The sequence below is a fragment of the Schistocerca piceifrons genome, chromosome 6 (genome assembly GCF_021461385.2).
Source record: "Schistocerca piceifrons isolate TAMUIC-IGC-003096 chromosome 6, iqSchPice1.1, whole genome shotgun sequence".
Classification (NCBI taxonomy): Eukaryota; Metazoa; Arthropoda; class Insecta; order Orthoptera; family Acrididae; genus Schistocerca; species Schistocerca piceifrons.
In genome coordinates this window covers 449416527-449437490 of record NC_060143.1, presented here as the reverse complement: position 1 = coordinate 449437490, position 20964 = coordinate 449416527, and the positions used below count along the sequence as shown (strand labels likewise).

The window sequence follows — 20964 nt, the reverse complement described above, 5'->3', positions numbered from 1 at the left end:
CATTGGGTGACCACTCTGCTTACACTCGCAAATGGAGTAAAATTATACGTCCTAGAGAAACACTAAAGGTTACAGCAATGCTCTGATGTGACAGAATAGCAGTTCACAAAGGTCGCAAACTATCTTAACAATACATGCTTCTCCTCGAAATCCTGCTCATACGAATTTGGCGCAACATAATTTTATTGTGTTTTACATCTACATTCAAGAATATTTGTAAATAACCACTTTTATATAAATGCAGTTTTGGAATTTGTAATAATCTCTCCAAGCCAGAAGACATACAAAACTTGTAACGTCTTTGTAAGTAAGGGGAATTTAAATACCCGAAATTGCAAACATTGTGAGGTTCAGATGTTGACGTATCGACACGAATACACCACTTATTGCAAAACGACATCAGTTCTGAAAACAATGTTATTTTGCATTATTTTGCCTAATTTAGAATTATCGACATCTTCAGTTTCCCGAGAGCAATGTTGCTAAAGTAAGAAATTATTAGTTGATCATGGAAAAACGCTTCTGAAGCGTGTTTTGTGCAATAAATATCAAAGACTGTTGACTGTTTCCCAAGTATCGTTTATTTATGGATGAAATATGACATGCGAAGTCCAAAAGATTTTCCCTCTGCAGTAACCGTGACTGAAGCGCCTTTAACTGCTGAACAGGTTGAATATATATATATATATATATATATATATATATGATCACTATGGGACTCAACAAATGAGGTCATCAGTCCCCTAGAACTTAGAACTACTTAAACCTAACTAACCTAAGGACATCACACACATCCATGCCCGAGGCAGGATTCGAACCTGCGACCGTAGCCGTCGCGAGGTTCCAAACTGAAGCGCGTAGAACCACACGGCCACACCGGCCGGCTGAACCAGTTGCAGCCAAGTCTGTCACAATACAATTAGATTCCAGATATCACGAGCATTGGCTAGTACCACTATCAACAAAGGTTACTTAGGAAAATCTATGTGGTTCGCAAAATGCAGCCATCACTTTCTCTGGAATTAGGTTCCATGTGTTGCGAATATGATCTGGTTCATCGTGGATCGTTCACTAAATAGTGTCCCAACTAATTCCTTACTGTCGTTAATCTATGCAGGAAAACATCCTGTTAGTTGCTTCAAATCACATGTTGCATCTGCATGTGTGTGAAGTTTCGAACAATTGCAAGAGATCACACAGCCGTAAGTAAACCATCAAAATAGCACGTGCACAAGACACTCGTTACAAGCAATGTGCCGTAATTGAGCTGTTGGTTTCGGAAACATTCCTAAACGCTAATGTGCAGGGTGTGATAATGATGCGGTTGGTATTGTTGGGCGATGGGTGAAGAGAGTTAAAGTGTCAAGAAGTACACAAACTGAGCTCCATGATACGGTCACGTTTGGAACGTCCTATCTGAGGTACTGCTGCCGACGTTGCGGACCACTGGGATTGTTCTGTTCATGAACACTGGTGCATCAAGACTCGACAGTTGGCTCCACAGCTATCGGTGAGCATTGTACGTGCATGTGAACCAATTAAGACGCTTGGATATTGATAGGTTGCGCAAATGCTCGGAACAAAACACAAGATTCAATGTATTTAACCTTAGGAGTTCGAATATCAGTCAATATTTCTTTTACATATATTACTTTTTTATAGTGTTTATAATGTTCTAGGATCTTACGCCAGATTTATATAAGAGCATGTGCTGTTAGTATATACTCTCGTCCTGCACTCGTGGCCGCGTTTTCACTGTGTGAATTATGCTCTGCTCATATTGAAAGTGTGTCTCACTTCCCCGATGGCGATATCATCTTTCAGCAGTATAGTCCGCGTCTCAGAATCAGTACCGTGTTACAATGGTTTGAAGAACACTATAGGAACTCAAGTTGATGTCTCGGTGACCAAATTCGCCTGATGTAAATTCTGTTGAAACCATCTGGTTCGCTGTCGGACGCCATCACTCCGTAATCATATCAGCGACTCGTTATTTACACGAATCACGTTATCTGAGCGTAGACATCTAATGGCTCTAATACCTCAAAAACCTATCAACAATCTCTCGTATCCTTGATGCGCAGAGCCAGTGATGTATTTCTTTCCAAAGACGGACGAATAAGTTATTAAGCAGGTGGTCATAATTATTTTGGCTCATCATCCTAATGTCCTGACAAAAATATGGGGCATTACTTAACAAAGGTCGTATACAATCAGACCGCCCATGAGCACTGCTTTCTATGTATCTTCCACCTTATTTTCTCTTTTCCCACAAGTAAATGATACTTAAGCTTCACCCTGTAATGTAGCACAATGTCCACCGGTGTTTCATCACCCACTACATTTCTAGTGATATTGGGCGTCCATCCACACCTACATTTCGCACTGAACGATGCTTTAGCACATGTACGATGCTATATTTGGGTGACTCCCCGAGATGTCGCAGTGCATTGGCAGAAACGTTTACGTTACAACTGTCTTGTCGACGCCAAATAGCACCTCGAGTGCCTCTTCGCCCACTCGTCCTGCGGTACTTCATCTGTCTTCATGGCACACGGACAATATTTGCATTCGGATTGTCCCTGTCCTTCACAGCAATCGTCCTCGAAATTAACATTTAAACTGGCTGTACCCTGCCACCGGACGACACGTCTCGTACGACCTACGGGGACCATTCTTTAACTACTGGTCCGGGCTTCCTGCTCTTGCCACGAGTGTTTTTTCATGTCGCTCGCAGAACAGGTTTTGATAATGTGCCCAATTCAATGGCTGAGGTCATTAAAATTTTACGAATGTGTCAAAACCGATTCTTTCAACGGCTAACGTGAGAAGTTTTACCATTGTCAGGTTTGGAATGATGGTATCTTCTTAGAGGAAGTAGACTGTGTTTTTCCCTCTCCTTTGTCTCTTCTCCACATTAACAGCAGTATAAAATGATTATAGGGGCCTATCAAAAAGTTCCCGTTCGAAGGTCTTACAGTCCAGAATCGGTATGCCAATCAGACAAAATTGCCGTCAGCTTTGAGGCAATCATCTCACCGATAGACGAAGTTGAAGATACCCGTCTGTTAAAAACCGCGTCCTGCTGCGTGGGGAACTCCACAACTGCAAGCAGCACATACTCGTTCGACAGGAATCGTCGATCCTTCCAGGCGATTTTTAAGGGACCGAAAGCGTGATAATCGCATGGAGAGAGACCATGACTTTATGGCGATTACTCGACTGTCTCCCATTCGATTTGGAGTAACTTCTGCGTTACGACACTTGCGACATGGAAAAGTGCGTTAACATGAAGCAGCAGCCGCGCTTGGAGTGCCATTCCATAGTGATGGTTTTCGACAGAGAAGCTACTCTACAGACGTTCTTCATTTTCCGGTGGACTTCTACCGGTGTTTGGCCTACGGAAGCCAAGAAAACAATAACAGCACGTTGTCCTGTTTGGACGCATTTGATAATAACGTCACCTACTTCACATTTCCACATTTAGGCGCTACGCTACGCCATCTTCAGATCACAGTGTACAGACAACAATTGTAACATTGTGAAATACAGTACGTAACAAAAGGGGCGGAGTAAGTCTTATACATAGTGGCAATCTACAGTAACACATAACAATACCAAACTCTACAGGGAGCAATATCAAAGTTGAACATAAATTAAGGAATAAAATAAGGGAAGAAAGTTGCACGCTGTATTAATAGAAACTAGGAAACAAAATATATATGCCGTATAATCGTAGAAAAAGAACCTACTAAACGGAAACCAATATCGCATGTTGTGCATAGATAACCACGGTGTAATGCTACTGTAAATGCCCGTGAAACATATGGAGCAAAACGATTCTAGTCATATACTGATGAATACAAACCGAAGGTAAATGATAAATCTTCTTGCCAACAGACTTATCACTTCCATAACAACGTTCGTTGTGACCTTTTCCACATATTCTAATACATACTGCTTAATGGGAATTCGTTACGGTATATTTCATTAGATTTACAGTTTGTTCATTAGGGATGTTTTATTAAATATGCGGCACCTTATGAATCCATGATTGTTAGGTTGCACTGATGTAACTTTATACTTTAGTTTTATTAGTTATTATTCGTATATGATACATGATGATATAGATAGTTGTGAGATTGACATCCAGTAAGCGAATTATGTTTTACTAGTATATGACAACATGTAAGTAAATACTTTACCCTGTTTCTTCTCATCAGTATATGACTATAATGATTTTTCTCCAGATGTTTCACAGACATTCAAATTAGCATTACACCGTGATTATCAATGCATAACATGCAATATTGACCTAAGTTCAGTAGGTTCCTTTTGCGATTATATGGCACATTTATATCTTGCTCCGTAGTTTATGTTAATACAGTTTGAAACGGCTCTCTTATTTTATTCCTTAATATATCTCGAACTTTGATGGTACTGTCTGTACAGTTTGGTATTATTATGTGTTACTACATATTACCAAGGTATATAAGATTTACTGCGTCTTTTTTGTTGTATATTTCGCAATGTTGCCATTGTTGTCTGTATCCAGGGGTCTCAATGTGGCGTAACGTAGTGCCGAAACTAGTTGCTCAAATAAAATAACATTTGGAAATTTAGAGGACTGAAAAACGTTTTCATTCGACATTTTGTCTCGACTTTCGTTGCTGTCGATTTGTTGCAGATAAATTGTTGCTCTCCTGGGTACGATCATAGTTCCGTAGGCATCGCAAACGTTTTTCTGTGAAGGCATTGATGATCCTGTCACACAGTGACCTAAATGTATCAGCAGTTATGTTGATTACTTTTCAAATAATTAGAAGCTTATTTGCTTTTTGTCCATCTGTCTAGTTATCATTTGACTATCCTTACGCCGGCCGTTGTGGCCGAGTGGTTCTAGGCGCTTCAGTCCAGAACCGCGCTGCTGCTACGGTCGCAGGTCCGAATCCTGCCTCGGACATGGATGTGTGTGATGTCCTTAGGTTAGTTAGGTTTATGTAGTTCTAAGTCTAGGGGACTGATGACCTCAGATGTTAAGTCCCATAGTGTTTAGAGCCATTTGAACCATTTTTTTGAACCGTCCTTACGCTTACTTCATAGGTTAAAGGTTCAGTGCTTAACTATCGCTACCTATGGAAGTAGTTCATATATTTTTACATCACACAGAAGTTACAGTGTGTGTGTGTGTGTGTGTGTGTGTGTGTGTGTGTGTGTGTGTGTGTGTGTGTGCGTGTGTGTACATGTGCGTGAGTATCTGTGTGTCTCATGACTGTGTGAACAGGGTTGTTTGCAAAACTGCAGCTGCAGATTCTAACAACCCTACCACAACAAAGGTCATAATTTAATAATGATTGTGGCATTGCTCACGCTGCTAAATACTGCATTTTCGGACAACAACGAAGTTATTATGTGGCAGGTGTCATTAGAGCACAGTTAATAAAGTTATTTCATGTAATAATGAATAAACTAGGCACTCATATTTTCGTATTTCCCACGCTGGTCTCGTTGTAAAATCATGGCTCAATCGTCGAAAATCTAGGTGCTGATGTTTCCAAGCTCGGAAGCAAAGAGGCCTAGGTTTTATTCTGCTATATTCAAAAGTTTTATAGCGGCGCTTCACAAACCATTCTTGAAGATTACACTTTTGCAGGACACTGGTGATGTAAAAAAGTAATCAGCACTCCGAATTTAAGTTACACTTCTTTTTTATTGCTTTTGTTGCAATATCACGTAACACACAAAACATCAATTCACAATACTAAACATACTTGAAAACATCTTCCTCAGTGTTAAAGTTCACATTTTATAAGCTAACTACAATATGCGTCTTACCAACATGACGTCCAAGACTTCACCTTCTGAAGGTCCGATTCTCTAACTAACTGCTTGCGCGCCCAAAAATAAGAGTTACAAGTACGTCAAAGATCATAGTGATAAAAGAAAGAATGCGCATGCGAATATCATTACAATATAAACATATCGATGTATCAAAATACCTCTACATTAATAAAATCAAATCTGAATGTTGTCTCAGAAATATGTTAACTATTTTACAGAAACACAGTACAATAGTGCTGGTATCGATAGGTTCAGATGAGGTGCCATAATGGTTACGTAATTCATGTACCATTACAAGATGGACATGTCGAATGCTATGGTGGTCAAAAAGCGAAGCCGCCGGCGCCATACGGAAGGTGATCCTCTGCCCTCCTCTGCTAGCGAGACAAAAGCTCTCGCCGCGGTGCCTCATTACTGATTCCTCGGGCGTCGTGCGGGTCGGTCCAGCCGTAAAGTGGCCGCCCGTCGTGGGACCGGGGTGAGAGGGAACGAACCCAGGGTCACACGAGAGGAGTTAATCCATTCTGCCGGCCTCCTGCACCTCATACTGCTGGTGTTAGCGCAATTAATCGCGCGACTTTCCGTAAACCGCGCAGACGTCATCGCCTAGGACGCGCAGGGACTACCGCGGACGTTCAGTGAACCTGAACGTCGTGTCATGGCGCGCGGGTTACCAACCGCCCACTTGAAGAAGCCTCTTTTCCGCGTCACGACCTGAGAGGGGAGTGAGAGGTCAGCTCGGCGGGTCGCATCTGCCCGCTTCTGAAGCAGTAATAAAGTTTTCAAGCTGCCGCAAAAGGGCACTTTACTGAGCGTTTCTGTGCTGCCATCTTCAAAGGCGTGATTACTATCAGGCATGGTGAACAGTTTACACTGAAATCGTAAAGAAGTGTGTAGGTGCAAGAACATTCCACGCATGTTTAAGTTCGTTTTCAGAATTAGGAAAGATAAGGCAATGAAGCGTACTTGCCTAACACTATCTCAATAATTACAACGTGGACTACACGTTAATCTTTAATCTTCTTCTCTTTTTCAGTATGTACAACCATCAAGAAAAATTTTATTTGTGAACATATGATGAAGGTTGCTTACAAACACCTTTGCAACTTTTTAGTTTCTTAAAATCCGTTCAGAAAATTACCAATGTCTATCATATGTCTGTGTATGTTCTGTTCTTTCGGACACGTCCGAAAGAACAGGGGTCTGAATACGGCGTAACGTAGTGCCGAAACTAGTTGCTCAAATAAAATAATATTTGGACATTTAGAGAGCTTAAAAACGTATATATATATATATATATATATATATATATATATATATATATATATATATATATATATATATATAATTATATATATAATTAAAACGCTGTAGAAGTAATACCACCGGTCAGAGAGATATATATATATATATATATATACGTTTTAAAACGCTGTAGAAGTAATACCACCGGTCAGAATGACGTCAAATTGCAACAGAATATTGTCGGAGAAGGGTGAAAACATACGGCAGAGGAAAAAAAAATAGTGTGAAAATTGATCAATTGATGGCGCTGTATGGGTCAGAATACATAAATGAAAACATCTGTCATGCTCACGACCCATTGAAATTGGTATAAACACGCAGGCTACACGGCTTTTTCTCCTTTCGCGTCTACGACGTTCGCCATGACTGTCTCAATGCAGGATTGCGCTCTGCTTGTAAAGCTGTATTGCAAGAATGATGACTGTGCACACGTATCTCTGCAGAAGTTCCGGACACTGAAGGGTTTAAAAAAGGGTGTTCGTCCGATAACTGCCGTGGGTCAGAAAAAATGATTCGGAAATTCGAAAAGACGGGTTCTTTTAGTGTGTAACCTGATAGAGGGAGGAAACGAATTGATTGTACGTCAGTAGGAGCAGTGGCCACAGCAGTGCAGGAGAAGACGAGTGGTGGTGTGCAAACGTGTAGTGCACGGAGAACTGCCCGAACACTTGACGTACCCGTGAGCACGGGGCGGAAAATCCTACGAAACATCCTTCTTTGCTATCCATTCAAAATTACCCATGTGCACGAGTTGCTTGTTGTTGACCTGCCAGCAGGAGAGACCTTTGCTTCAGAATTTCTTGCTCGCATGGAAGTGGACAATGATTGGCCGTGGAAGATTCTGTGGACAGACGAAGCCCACTTCCATCTGAAAGGATACGTCAATACACAGAATTGTCGAATAAGGGTAACGGAAAATCCCCACGAAAATCAACCAGTACCACTTCATCCTGAAAAGGTCACTGTGTAGTGTAGGTTTACGGTATCATTTATCATAGGGTCGTATTTTTTCGAAGAGACAGGTGCTTCCAGTCCTGTTACCTACACTGTCGCTGGTAAGCGCTATGAGTGTCTTTAGCGCAACCAAGTCATTCAAGCTCTGCAACAGCGTGGATGTGCACCTCCGCACATTGAAAATCCAGTTAAGCAACTGCTGAAGCGCCATTACGGAAATGCTAGAATTGCCAGCCGCCATTTCCCTACAGCTTGGCCGTCCCGATCACCTGATCTTAATCCCTGTGACTTCTGGCTGTGGAGCTATCTGAAAGACGTTGTGTTCAGAGCAAACTTAGCTGCACTGAAGGCACGCATTGCGCAACACTTTCTGAACGTGACCCCGGAAACACTTCGATCAGTTGGCGAACATGCAGTTTCTCGACTTCAACTTGTTGCATAAAACGGTAGACAGCATATTGAACGTATTTTGCGCCACTCACACGGAAAGTAATAATCCGATTTGATTTTGATTAATGCTTTTTATGCGGTTTTTGGCCTCAAGACAATTAAAAACCGATTTTTCCCAACCGATATCATATGACCTCGCCGTGGTGGATCGGCTTACGTAACTAACAGTCTCACACCTTTACACCCATTCACACTGAGTAGTACAGTTTGTTTAGCGTCAGACGTACACCTTAGGCATTGTTGTATGATTCATTTGTCATTTGTACTCGACAACTATGAAATTATGATGCTTAATGCACCATCTATTGCTACACTTTGTAGCTATTTATTTTTCTTTTGCCTTACGTTTTCCCCCTTCTCCGATAATATTCTGCTGAAATTTGACGTCATTCTGACCAGTGTTGTTATTTCTATATCGTTTTGACAGTTTAATTATAAGCACCCTGTATATTTATTTGCAATAGGCACTTTTAGTTTAGCTCTGCGAAGGACCTGTTGCGCCACTACTGTGAACCTCACTGCTCTTTCGAAATACGTTCGACGATCTAGAAGGCTCCGAGCCAGTAACCATAACATCTTAACAAAAAAGCTTGGCGCCACATGCGAGAGACCTTCGCGACTCAGAGGACGTCGTAAAAAGGTTTGGTCGGCTGGTGGCGTCTGAGCAGTGAGCGTTGCCGTGTCTGCCCCTTTGGCGTCAATGGTGAGTGTGACGCGCGCTTAAAGACGCGGGTTTACGTGAGGCGCGGCCGGCAGGTAGCTGCAACCTGAGAATACCGGTGCGATTTTGTTTCCCGTCTTACAGTCAGAAATCTTCGTTGGCGACGGGTAGCTGACTTTCAACTGTGAGTTAGGTCAGAGAATTCTCGAGTACAACATAGGAAAAGGAGCAACGGGTGACTAATCTAATAGCAAAGTTTGATCCCAATGTTAAGGATTTCATCGATTATGTGGATTTCTCCTTTAAGATACAATCGTATGTGTTTTAATACCGTGTCCCGTGGTTCTTGAAATTTCTGTTCAATATTAGCGTGTGATAGATTACATATTACTATAGAATCGTGCTGTACCGTTCTTCTTTACATGGTTGATAAAGTCGACTACAGTGTGGTTACGGAGAAGAATTAGCCTATTGTTCTGTAACAAATGCAGGACACAGGGCTTCTCTTTCCAGAACGGTAAACAACCACGGATCCACTACTGAAGGTTTTTCAGTAGCTTCCATGATTCACTCCGTGTAATCACCGTAATTCAGCTGACATTCACTTGTGGATAAAAGCATCCCCTAGACCTTCCCAGGCGTTACGGTCTTTGCTGTGTACTTAACCATGTTGTACTGCATAATTTCTTGTATCGTCCACCCACATTCCACTAAGCAGCCGTCTTGGCCCTTTCTGATCTGTCGTAATCCAGTAAATAATTTTCTTGGTTCATCTACGATCTATTCGTATGGCAATAATATGCCATCAACGTCCATTTCATTTCCATTATATATTCCGTTCCATTCTGTTTCCTCATCCATTTGCTTGGTTTCCTGTCTGTCCTAATAACTCCAAACGCTGCGCAGGATTAGCCGAGCGGTCTAGGGCGCTGCAGTCATGGACTGTGCGGCTGATCCCGGCGGAGGTTCGAGTCCTCCCTCGGGCATGGGTGTGTGTGTTTGTCCTTACAATAATTTAGGTTAAGTAGTGTGTAAGCTTAGGGACTGATGACCTTAGCAGTTAAGTCCCATAAGATCTCACATACATTTGAACATTTTTTTAACTCCAAACTTGTATCTCTCTACTGATCGAGGAGAAATCCTCATTTTGTGCCTGATTTTCAAATTAAAAGTCTCCCTTCCGCACGTTAAAACACGTAATACTTCATGACTGTACTCTTCCATTTACAGACGCAAGAGAAACTATCTTATGTATTTTTTTTTCAAAGCGCGACTTAGTTTACCAGAGTACTGCAGGCTCATCTCTTTTGTAGGTTGGGTAAAACAAAACTCACCTAGATAATATTGCATGCACCTTAAGACAGGCAACCCAACTTTCATCATCTGTTCCGTGTCTGGATGACGTATGTTGGTATGCCTGTCTTAAGCTGCATACAATATTTTTGGGACAGTTTTTTTGCTTACACTGTACTTTTCAAAATTATTGTTCTTAGCTATCCAGAAGTCTTCAACTGTCCTGAATTCAAAAAAGACATTAACTGGTTCTTATACAGAGTTGATAACTTGTCGATTTTTCTTTTTCCTTGTGTTTATTACAGTTTTGTTTCGTTTCTTAAATTCTGTTTTTTGGGTCTACTTTTAAATCTAAAGTTTTTAAGTCTAGGGATTGACGATCACAGCAGTTCGGTCCCTTAGAAGTTCACACACATTCGTCAGCGCCATCTACCGTGTTAACGATGCATTTCCGGTCACATCTTCATAGGACCTTTTTTCCCTCATTTCCAGCCACTTGCCTGGAGCTTGTACTAGAGTTGGTCTCAATGTGATGTAGAACCCGGTCATCCAAATCAGGTGGACGAATACTCAGCCGTGATCCCGCAGGTTCGTCTGTCTCGAAGGACTCATGATGACATAGACGCCCAAAAAGGACTAGAAATGTGATTGGTGTCTGCGATTGTATTGATATAGTCGCGCTACCTCTCGACCGATTACATCTGCTTGGCCGTACACAAACATCATTTCGGCTTGAAACTTCCTGGCAGATTAAAACTGTGTGCCAGACAGAGACGCGAACTCGGGACCTTTGCCTTTCTCGGGCAAGTGCTCTACCATCTAAACTACCCAAGCACGACTCACGCCCCGACCTCACAGCTTTACTTCCGCCAGTACCTCGTCTCCTACTTTCCAAACTTCACAGAACCTCTCCTGCTGGCGGAAGTAAAGGTGCGAGGACGGAGCGTGAGTCATGCTTGGGTAGCTCAGATGGCAGAGCACTTACCAGCGAAAGGCAAAGATCCCGATTTCGAGTCTCGGTCTCGCACACAGTTTTAATCTGCCAGGAAGTTTCATATCAGAGCACACTCCGCTGCAGAGTGAAAATCTCATTCTGGAAACAACTCGGCTTGTTCCGGACGTGAACACCGGACCGTTCTGCTGCTTACAGTACGCTGCGTCAGTCGCACTGCCTGCAACACACATGGGAAAGACATCACGTGGTCAAAAGAATTGTCATTCGTCAACGCCATCTACCGTGCATTTCCAGACACATGTTCGTACAATCTTTTTTCTTCCCTTTCCAGCGAGGAATCCGTCGCTACAGTATGTCGGTTTTATTAATATTCGCCCTGTGTAGCGCTCAGCACTGAGGCTAGCAACTCATGTAGTTTGGTAACTACAATTAAAAAAAATGTTTAAAAGTAAAATTTAATGTCGCCCGTATGGCGTTATTGATACGTGCCAGTGGACGTGTTTCTCACTTTCAGAAATTCTGCTGTTTGTGCTGTACGGGAGTAACTGGGCAAAAGAGAGAATGCTGTGAGAGGACGGACTTGGTAGGTGGTACGGCGAGGAGCTGAGCGGTGACAGCTGGTTTTTGCCGGGCAGGCGCAGCGGATCGTTCGCAAAGTGTTTTATGCAGGCCGGCTGTCGCGGGAACCTGGGTGTTTAGCAGCCGCTCCTAACAAGCCCACCACCCGTAACGCTCCCAAACGATTCCTTCTGCTCGGACCGTGAACGCTCCTGTCGCTAAAATGCGTCCGTCAATTAGACACTTTATCGCCCATAAAGTTTTCGTCTCGCTTGTTGACTTGTTGGACACTTCAGAGGAGCAAGGTTGGATACCAAAAGGAGTATAATCCGTGTATCGTTTTTGGTTGATTTCCTTCCCAACCGGAACACAAAATACAAGGTCGCTTCGCACTATAGAGTCAATAATAAATTATACTAGATACACTAACCAGTCAGCTACTCCAGTTTCTTACAAATATTGATATCCGACCTGACGATCGTAAAATTGGTGATATTTTATTTTCAGAGGAGTAACCTTACTCGAGGAAATCCCCCGGCGATGCTTAAGTAAACCGTTTGGACTTCACTAACAACCGTGCAAATCTTACACGATATAAATTACGTCTTAAGAAAGTTTACGTCCGCTTACGCTGTATTCTTTTGCAAAAACTAATGAAGTTATTTGGTATAATGTGAAATTCCCGAGCAGTCAAAACGCAGACATCCACAACTATCGTCTCTGCGACGTCATCCATCCTTGGAGAGGATGAGTGGAAAGAGAAAGGCAGTAGCAAGTTTCGTGGGAGCAACTTCATTTTCTTGAGGTGAGGTCATAATTATGGAATGCAGCTACATTTTGCCACCATATATTCAATATTCTTTCAGACTTATATTTATATTAGATCACCATTTACGATGTACAATCGGATAATTAATCATTCCATTAGCCGATACTAGCTAGCACCATCACTAGCAATTTCTGTAGTACTGCATGTCTGGTAGTGAGCTAGACCTGGTCACTGACAAAAAGGGCGAAGTGGGCCACACACTGCTCAGACGCAGCTATTGGCTGAAGAGAGACTAGGAAGAGACTTTTTATTTTCTGTAGGGGTGCACATTTGCTGCCCTGAGAGAGGGCAGAGTGTGGAGGTGGCGGTTTACAATGCCGCAGGCGCAGAACCCCCATAGCATGGCCAGAGAAGGCGCTCTGGTGGGACGTAAGCAGTTCCAGATTAGTGTATCTGGAGAAAGAGTGTTGGGAACGGAAAAAGGTGACAAGATATTATTGTAGTGTGACGGAACGCGTGGGGTCACAAACGATAGTCGCAAGCTTCCTTTAAGGGGGGTAGGACGTCAAACGGGCCGACTTGGAGCAGGAGATGCACCACAGGACATTTTAATTTCCACTGTCTATAGTTTTACAAGTAAATTCATAAAACTTTGTCAGCATGACCCGGAAGGATTCAGAAATCACGCTCGTAGCAGCGGAAGTTCAAAAACGTAACAAAATAATTTTTTTACAAGTGAAATTTCATAATTTTTTCGCTTGCTATTGGCGGCATTTGTTGCTATAGGTACACTTTTCTTCATAAGTAAGAGAGACTGTTCGATGAATTTTGCACAGCACACAAACCATATTTACAAGTGTCTGAAACTCTATAATCTATTTAATTTATGAAAAAATGAATGAGCTGTTACGTTTTAAACTTTATGTTTAGAAAAAATCAAATTTTGTAGTTAATTATCTCAATTTTTACCACAGTTTTTAGTAGATTTGGAAAATTCTAGAGTTACATACATCTGTAAGTATGGTTTGTATGCTGTGCAAAATTCATCAAAGAATCTCTCTTACTTGTGAAGAAAAATGTACCTATAGCAACAAATGCGGCCAACAGTAAGTGAAAAAATGATGAAATTTCATATGTAAAAAAAATTATTTTGTTATGTTTTTGAACTTCTAGTGCTATGAGTGTGAATCCTGAATTCTTCCTGGTCATGCTGACAAAGTTTTATGAATTTATTTGTAAAAGTATAGGCACTGGAAGTTAAATTGTTCTGTGGTGCCTCTCCTGCTCCAAGTCGGCCCGTTTGACGTCCTAACCCCCGTTAAGGAATCTTCTCCAGGATAGCACCAAGGTAGTTTCCCGCCGAAAAACGGAGACTCGTTTTTGATTGTCGGACTGCTAAAGTAGTAGGAGGGGAAACGGGAACTCCCAGAAAATCTTCTGAAGGTATTATGAGTTTCAAGCGATTGGCGGGCAGATTCATGACTCATATAGTGGGAGGTAATGCTGTTGTAATGGCTATTGGAATTCATCCCCTGATCGCAAACATAAACACTGCATGACGAGGAAGGAGCGGGGTGTGGCATGGAGAGAACACTTTCATTTGCGAATCGATAGAGGACACTTCCCCGCCGTGCTCGACTGAAGACAGTTCCTTCTGGTGGTCGATGTAGAGACTCCGCTTGTGAGAGACAAAGTGGAGAGTCTGGCAGATTTTGCGAAGTGTTGCTTTTGACACAGGGATTGCGGGACATCGTTTCTCCTTGACAGATTGTTTACTCTGTTTAATCGAGTGACGATTCTTTAGCTCTTTGTGTATTCTGACACACAATGGAGTGCTTCTTTACGGGAGAATGCTTGAGTCGGACTTCTGTTCTTGGCTAGTGAGCAAACACAAATCTTGACTTGTGTTGTATCCTGTGCTGAGATAATTTCGGCCCTAGGAGTTTGCGGACGGCATATTGCGATCACGGTGTAGGCGGAGAATTGCGGGTACACCAAGTTCATCATGTGCACAGCGGACAACTCTCCAGCGAGCAAATCATCGGTGCTGTGCAACAGCCGTCTGTACTTCAGCAGGTGATATACGCACTCCAGTTCAGCGGATAGGGGAACACTCAGAGTAAATGTGTTGAGTTCCATTTACTTGTCCACTGAGCGTTTACTGAAAGTGCTTGTCTGGATGTAGGACGTCCGTTTCTCACTGCTAATCTGTATCAGCAAACTTGTGTCCATTTAATAACTTTGGAGTGGTGGGGGGAGTGGCGGGGTCTACAGAAAGACGAACATACGTTCTGCCAATCTGGAATATGTTGTTGTTGTTTTGGTCTTCAGTCCAGAGACTGGTTTGATGCAGCTCTCCATGCTACTCTTTCTGTGCAAGCTTCTTCATCTCCTAGTACCTTCTGAATATGCTAAGTGTATTCATCTCTTGGTCTCCCTCTACGATTTTTACCCTCCATGCTGCCCTCCAATAGTAAATTGGTGATCCCTTGATGCCTCAGAATATGCCCTACCAAACGATCCCTTCTTCTAGTCAATCTCTGCCACAAATTTCTCTTCTCTCCAATTCTATTCAATACCTCCTCATTAGTTATGTGATCTACCCATCTAATCTTCAGCATTATTCTGTAGCACCACATTTCGAAAGCCTGGAATATGTAGGCTTGGGAATTCCACTGAAGAGGCAACGTTAGACAGTCGCACACACACACGCTATGTGTTACAAATACCACGGGAGTTGACAACTAAAACATTAGGCCTGCCCATTGTACCACTGGCTTGTTCACTTGGCCGGGCCTAGTGAATGCTGCCCATGACTGCAGCAGCCGGTGAGGTCATCCCACGCACGAGACTGCTGCGTGTCTGAGAGTGAACTGCGAGCGGTGAGGAGCAAGGTGCGAAGTAGTAGCTGGCGCATACAAATGCCTCGCTGTCTGCCGCTGAGCTTCCGCCCATCTGAGTTAACCGCCCGCGGCTGTTGACTCCCGCGGAGCAGTCGGTAGCCGGCTTTCTAATATATATTTAAATTGGAAACGCCTCCAGCTTGCGTGCGAGATTTCTCGTTACGGCCGCCTGTTGCAGCGTCAATATGGCACCGTGAATTGGAGTTCAGCGGGAAGCTGCTAAAGACCATTTGAGCGGCAGGTAGTTTAGTTTGGAAGAGCTCACAGCCCGTGGCACCGTCTAAAATCAGCCCAGTACAGTCGAGTCGGCAAATATTGTAAACTGTACTTTCTGTGTTTTGCATTCATCAGGGCCTGCAGAGAGGTATATGTATGTTGGCGTTTACAAACTGATCGTAATAATTTTCCGTGTATTTTCGACTTCCAACTGACTTGTGCTTCAGAGGTGGTTATGAAATAGCTGACCAACGTTTACCTTAACGAATGTGGAAATCATTTGAAAGAAACTCTTACTTACTTTGCTAGGCGAAATATCATTTCGCTGGTATTGGAAGTTACTGTTGCTGCCCTTCGCTGTTTGCGAATTACTTTTACGTTTTTGAAGCTCCGCCTACTGCAAAAGGCTAATTTTTCCTTTTCTTTTGTATTTGATTCTTTGCCCAATAAGGTTTCGACTCTTACGTGTCTTCTTCAAAGCCTCTTCTTTTATTTCTGTAAAATGTTGTGTAAAGCTGACTCTGGTTCTCTGTTTCGACACTTATGAGTCTTCTTCAGTTCGTCTTCCTTTATTTCTGTAAAATATCGTATCTGGTTCCCTATCTGCAAGTTAGGTATCGTACGTGATCTGGTATACAATCTAGGGATGACGGTTATCGCCCCGCGGGATTAGCCGAGCGGTCTAAGGGGTTACAGTCACGGGCTGTGCGGCTGCTCCCGGTGGAGGTTCGAATCCTCCCTCAGGCATGGGTGTGTGTGTGTTTGTCCTTAGGATAATTTAGGTTAAGTAGTATGTATGCTTAGGCACTGATGACCTTAGAAGTTAAGTCCCATAAGATTTCACACACATTTGAACTTTTTTTTTTTTTTTTTTTTTTTGATGTTCGAGTCCTCCCCCGGGCATGTGTGTGTTTGTTTGTCCTTAGGATAATTTAGGTTAAGTAGTGTGTAAGCTTAGGAAATGATGACCTTAGCAGTTAAGTCCTATAAGATTTCACACACATTTGAACATTTGAACATTTTGACGGTTATCGCATAAACAATTGGTTTTCCGGTATATCCTTTTTTTATATCTAGTTTAAAATGACTATCGAAACCACTCAAAACACCCTGTTTCTGTTCTACTTCTCGAATTCTTATTGGTATTATATAGAGACATCAAAGAAAGGTTGAAAAATTCTAAGACTCCTTCAGATTTTTATATTACACGTTTCAAGTTACGTAAAACCGAAGTACCAAATAAAACAGTTTTGCGTATTGCACATTCTATAATAACCCAGTATTTCAAGGCAATGGAACTTCTACCCCGGCCGCTGTGGCCGAGCGGTTCTAGGGGTTTCAGTCCGGAACCGCGTGACTGCTACGGTCGCAGGTTCGAATCCTGCCTCGGGCATGGATGTGTGTGATGCAAATGGCTCTGAGCACTATGGGACTCAACATCTGAGGTCATCAGTCCCCTAGAACTTAGAACTACTTAAACCTAACTAACCTAAGGACATCACACACATCCATGCCCGAGGCAGGATTCAACCTGCGACCGAAGCGGTCGCGCGGTTCCTGGCTGTGTGATGTCCTTAGGTTGGTTAGGTTTAAGTAGTGCTAAGTTCTAGGGGACTGATGACCTCAGATGTTAAGTCGCATAGTGCTTAGAGTCATTTGAACCATTTGAACTTTTACGAATAAACGTTAGTCATCTAGAAAAAGTTTTATTTTAAAACCTAAAATTTTAGCAGTGCTGCTCTGGAAAATTTTTCTACCGGTTTTTTAGCCGGCCTTTAGAAAGAAAATAGAAAAGAAACCTTTTCTAACCGAGACCAAACAAATACAGAAAAATACCGGTTATTCAGAACTAAAATACGGATTTCATTTTAAGCGGTCGGTTGTACCCACCCCTAACCCAAACGTGACGAAAATTCTTTGTATGTGTGTGGCAGTGCTGTGTGATGTGTTCTCACTGTACGTGCCTCTTGCCCACAATGCTTTTAATCGCCCGTAGGAGCCACCATGCAGGTAGCAGTTATAACGCATTTCAGGCATTAGGCGAAGCTGCATTTCCACAACGTGCCAAAATCGAGTTTGTTGTTAGAGTAGGGTGTTTCGGCTACCAGTCCAGGCGTCATCTTCATGTGCTGCGAAATGTGCCGTTATGCACACCCTCTGCCGGGAACCCAACAGTGACGACCGCGGAGTCGAACACGGCTGTAACTACAGTAGCAACATGCCACCATCTGGCTGGAGTCCAGCCACCGAGTCCACATCACCACAAGAAGAAGATTGGGTCGGTCGTCAAAATATCGTGGACAGAAATGGATTCAATAATTCGATTTAACGTCAATCAGTGAACACACCGAGAAAACCTAAGAGATAAAATTTCATCCCTTTTCCACGTTGTACAGGCAGATGTAACTAATTTACTGCGTATGATGCGATTTTCTTCCGTATTCGTAGTACAATACACTGGTGTCCAAAATTGAAACAACAAAAGGAAACTTTCCAAGGTTGCGTTTATTTTGCCACAGAACAGTGCAAACAAATGATAGTAGCGTGTGACCAATGTAAAGAATACAGAATGCAAACGAATACAATGTGCATAACGGTAGACAAAAATGTTCTTCGTTTCATCCAACTTAACGGATTTGCACACGCATTCTTACAACTGTTTAATGTACTCAGTATGGTGTGTGCTCATCTGTGGTAGCAATACAAGCCTTACAACGTCGGGGAATGCTGTGAATGATGTCGTCAGTCTCACGTTAAGGGAATAACGCCTATTCTTCCTGCAGACCTTGTCGCAACTCTTGGAGAGTGGTTGGTGGATGCTGACGTGATGCAACGCGTCTCCTTAGTGCATCCCAGACATGCTCTATGGGATTCAAATCGGGAGAGCGAGCAGGCCACGCCATGCTTGCAATATTTTCCGTTTTCAAGTAAACATCAGCCACCATTGCTCTATGAGGTCGAGCATTACAGTCCACCAAGACGATGTCTGGGCTGCAGCACCTCGCAACACCCACAGATTAGGCCCCAATATCTCGTCACGATACCTGGCAGCAATTGAAGCTTGCCGATTCATCCCAACAATTTCATGAAGAGGGATTCTAGTGGTAAACATAATTCTTGCGCACGCCTTAGGAATCCTCCTCGATCTCGGTCTCTTTCCACCTTGCTTGGGTCCCGAAATCGTGTTCCACGTTCACTCCAGATACGAATACATCGAGAATCACTCTCCAGACTAAATCGAGACTCACCTGTGATAACATTGACCCACTGTTCGACCGTCCAGGTGTCATGCTGGTGACTCAACTCTAAACGTTCCCTTCGATGAAGACGCGTCAGAGGTAGATATACAGCATGTCTCCAACAGTAAAGGCCACCAGCCGAAGGCTTCTGCACACCGTTTCCTTCGGTACAAGACGTACGTACGTACCACTTGCTGTGCAGTGCTAAGGCGGTAATGTCGTGCCTTTACAGCCAAGTAACGACCCTCTCTTCTGAAGTCACTCATGACTGGTCCTCCCCTGGTGTTCGGGATACAGTTTCGGTATTTATAAATCGTCGGCACATCGGAGAAAGAACAGAACGATTCACATTAAGCCATCGAGCCAAATCAGTTTTCAACTCTCCTGCTTCCTTTTTTCCTATGGCCCTCCACCGCATAGAGTCTTCTCTGTGCCATGGTTGTCCGTTGACCAGAATGCCATCTTCCGTGTAGAACACGATGTACGTACATCTGGTTGACAGTGTACATGACTGTATCGTGAACTGGACACAGGAAGGGGGAATAGCGGTTTGTTGCTTCAATTCTAGACACCAATGTATTTTAGATTACAGCGTAGGGTCTAGTAAAGCGAGCCCCAAACTACGGACGCAGAATTAATGTAGTAACTGAATGACTACCGACTGACAAGTGCTGTTCTCTCGCTTGACCCACGCCACACATAGTTGATTACCTATAAACATATCATTCAAGACCTTTTCCACGTGACGTCCATTGCTTACATCGTCGCTGTTATTACAGGTACCTTCTTGTTTCCATACAGCAAGATAAGAGGAGCTACGACTGTGCCCGAGGGCAGCTGGAAACAGAAATCAGTTTCTGTAGCCTGGCAGTATATCAGCTGAATGCTGGCACCTGTGTGATAGGCTGTCGAGTTTGTGAGGCAGCACGAGGCGTGCAGTCAGGCGGGTGGGGGATTTACGCGGCTCTTATAAGAGGTGCTCGGGCGGACTGTCGAGAAATAAAAGAAAAGAGTGAGGAAAGCAAGCGCGTACCGCGTGTGCAGGAAGACCGGGAGGAAGCCCAAGGCGCCGACCTCCCCGGCGCGTGGGATGGGATTCGCCCCTCGTAACGTACGTCACACGCGGGCAGCGCCGGCGCAGCGCGGCCCGACTACCGTGTCGCGGAGCGTAATTACACGGGGCGAGCCTTGCTTTATGGGGCGGGCTGAGCTGGCCACGGGAGCTGCCACGGGCTGGCGTCGCCCACCTGATGTACGCACCGCATCGCAGCCGCCCGCAGCGACTGCTTTTTTTCCCGGGCCGGGCTGTAAAACCGGCCTTCGACGTCTCGCTGTACCCTGCTCATTAAGGCGCATCACGTATGCCTCCCCGAACGATCCTGACTGTATTGCTCCCGCTCTGCCGAATGAGTGTTTGTAACGCACCCCGTACATACCTGCAAACAGTCATCTTGCGTATAGCTTACAGTTCGGACAGTGACCCGAATATAACACAGGTTTTCTGATACCGGCTTCTGACGAACGTTCTCTACTGATCAAAATTTTTATTAGTATAATTATTTGATAAGCCTCAGTATTTAGCAAACGCAGGCTTCGCTTGCAGGAGACACAACGACCCATAGAAACTAGCACTCCGTCTTCAGGCCACGAGTGGCCAACCGGGACCATCCGACCGCCGTGTCATCCTTAGAGGAGGATGCGGATAGGAGGGGCGTGGGGTCAGCACACCGCTCTCCAAGTCGTTATGATCGTATTCTTGACCGAAGCCGCTACTATTCGGTCGAGGAGCTGCTCAATTGGCATCACGAGGCTCAGTGCAC

General features: G+C 43.6%; 1 protein-coding gene across 1 annotated transcript in view; it reads right to left on the bottom strand.

Moving 5' to 3' along the window:
- LOC124802715 (zinc finger and SCAN domain-containing protein 22-like) overlaps positions 1 to 20964 on the bottom strand; it is a 765984-nt gene that overhangs the window by 533359 nt on the left and 211661 nt on the right. The window lies entirely within an intron of this gene.